This window comes from Aplysia californica, unplaced genomic scaffold (assembly GCF_000002075.1).
Source record: "Aplysia californica isolate F4 #8 unplaced genomic scaffold, AplCal3.0 scaffold00158, whole genome shotgun sequence".
In the NCBI taxonomy this organism is placed as follows: Eukaryota; Metazoa; Mollusca; class Gastropoda; order Aplysiida; family Aplysiidae; genus Aplysia; species Aplysia californica.
Window position 1 is genome coordinate 519,544 of NW_004797428.1, and position 2,837 is coordinate 522,380.

At 39.9% G+C, this 2,837-nt stretch overlaps 1 protein-coding gene across 1 annotated transcript in view; it reads right to left on the reverse strand.

The window, feature by feature from the left end:
• LOC101845321 (ankyrin repeat and SOCS box protein 18) overlaps positions 1–2,467 on the reverse strand; it is a gene marked incomplete at its 3' end in the record, with an annotated part of 25,053 nt that extends 22,586 nt beyond the window's left edge. Inside the window, 2 exon segments of the mRNA XM_013082086.2 lie at positions 401–493; positions 2,354–2,467.
• Between the last annotated feature and the right edge of the window lie 370 nt (positions 2,468–2,837).

Here is a 2,837-nt window from a genome sequence, read left to right on the forward strand (position 1 = left end):
GTTCGCCTCTCATTCAAAGGTCCGGGGTTCGAATCCGGGTAGCGACGGAGAAATTTTCTTCTCTAAAATTGTCTGCTTTCAACTCCTGTCATGCTCTCTAGCCATATTCTGTCACCTGCTTTCGTCTCCACTTTCTGACCCTCTCCCCTCACTTCCTTTGCCCCCTCCTCTGGGCTCCTGATTTTTTTCTGCAGCCTTTCTACTGTTTCTACTCGGCTCCTTCTCACTGCTTTCTTTCAGCCACACCCCTGATCTTCTTATATGAAAGATCTACACCTAGACTTCTCAGACAAGGGCGAAAAATCTCGGAGGGCGTGTTCATAAATGACCTTATGCAGTTGCGAGCGCCACACAACACTCACCAAAACAAAAGACAATAATAAAGTCGACAAACACTCACTCTTGTCTTCTCGTGATGGCCTCTGTTCTGTTTACTCCCCGCCTCAAACTCCCGCTCGATCCTCCTCACTTGTTACTTCCAGGTACACAATGTCTGAGAGAGACAAAGAAAGACGTTTTGTTCCCTACTTCGCTGCCTTAAAAATACAAATGTCTGAATGATAATGCACCATCATATTTATCAAATCTGTTAAGACTGTACATTTCAACTGGCAGTTTAAGGTCATCAGCTGACAAAAAGAAATTTATTTTACCATCCATGAAACTTAAAACAATGGGTGAAAGGGCATTTGAATGCTAAGGCACCAAGATCTGGAAAGCTTTAAGAGAGATCAAATCTTTTGATTCATTCAAATTATGTCAGCTGAAGTCGTTTCTGTTTTTAAATCAAGAAGATGAATATTTGGAGTAATTTTCTTTAGTCAGAACACACAGTTTTATGTTACTGTTGTACGTTGTACTGTATTGTAAAGCGCTCTGTGTACTTTAATCCGTGTTGAGCGCTATAAAATTTCATTTATTATTATCATCTGCTCAGTGCTTTTTATCATCTGCTCAGTACTTAGTTTTGAGCAATTTGACGTCAAAGATATTCGAGTTTCACATCATGTCAAGCTTTTTCGAATGCAATTTTTTGAATATCTTGATAACGACTGCAAATAATCTTACGATTTTGATAGAGCAAATAGAACATTTGGTTGGTGGTTTTATGTCATGGTCTTTATAACTCAAAGCAGCCAAAAATGTCAGATAGAACTTTGTTGTAATTCTGAGGTAGTGACTTGATGCTGATGCCTCACACAGAGGAACTGGTTTGTTTTAGTAAACGCATTACAGCACTTGCAACACAATTAAGTCGTATAACTGCCGAAGTTCAGAGGTGATACAAGAGAGTAAAAGGCACAAAAAAGAGGACGAGTGATAAGAACGATGGACATTTGATTGATAAAAACGAGCAAACCACACCAGAGCACCCGCACACCACAACTAGTTAACTCTTCAGAGATGTTGTGTGGGACACACAGAGCCCGGTCAGCAACAGACAAACAAAAGGCAACGTTGTGGTACATTTCCAAACATTATACACAAAAGGGCGGGAGGTTGGGGGTGCTGGGGTGTGATTTGCTCCTTCTTTCCTATCAAACATCTTTCGTCCTTATATCTTCTCCATTTTTGTGTTTGTTACTCTCTTGTAACACCTCGAATCTTCGGCACTTATATTATCTTTTTGTGTTGCAAGTGCCTTAAAACTCACTCTGACTAAAACTAAACTAATAAGCAAAAGGAAAACATGAGTTGGAATACTTCATTGTTGCACGTACTGTTGTTGCGTGCCTGGTTAAGTTCCAAATGAAGAAAAACAACGGAAAATAAATCTGCACTAATAACGATGTTATGCCATTTGTTTAATTAACAAGAAAGAACGAGCACAAAATTATTATTATTATCATCATTATTATTATATTATTATTATTGCCACGAGCTAATAACTAGCAGTCAGGCCACATGACTAAACAGTAAAAATAAACACATTTGCCCAAATTGGTCGGTTTCCTTGGAGCTCTGAGCTATTCAGAGAAAGTAAGAAACAGACAAAGCATTTTGAGTAGATATCTCAAATCTGAATAAATTATATCTTTGTCATGACCTTGCAAAGTAAGAGAAAAATGTAAGGGAAGTTTTGTAACGGAAAACTATTACGCAGCGTTCGTAATCGACACAGCCTGAGATTATAGGCTACATTGATAGAAGTATTTGCTGTCTTTACAAGGAGAAACTCATATCCTTCAAACACCCGAAAAGATGACGATATCCATGAGCGGCCCACCTATTCACCATTGAGAACTCGTTCTTGAAGCTTTCATAGTAGTTACGAAATCATGAACACAACAGTATGCACATTGTTTGCACTTGGACCTAAACTTTCTTATACACTCTATGCGTCTAGACTTACACACAGACACAAACACACTCCAAGACACACATCCGAAAAGCTCCTCTAGAATCGTGTAGTTTGTCCGAGATCATAACATTATTGGCAACACTCTCATGATGTGCACAAGGCTAGTGCCAGTGCTACTGATGCTGTGTGCCAAAAGTTTGGGAGGGTTTTTTCTACCTTCTTTCTTTTTCTTTTATGATGATCTCTACTCTTCTTTCCTCTTTGCGAGGGTGGTGGTGCAGGTAAGCTTGCATTCCTTGCTCACGGCACGTTCGACTGCCAGGTAGCACACGTGTGTAGCTAGCGAGGCGGCAAAATGTGTGAGTTAAGTGGTGTGTGAGCAGGTGTGTTTTGAGGGTGCACGAGCGCACTTGTGACCTCATGAGGGTCATCAGAGTCTTATCATCATTATTATATGTAGTTATAGTATAGACTCTATGGGTGTGCGTGCTGTCTTAATGGGAGTCTTTCACATTGTTTTTGTTTGTAGGCTACG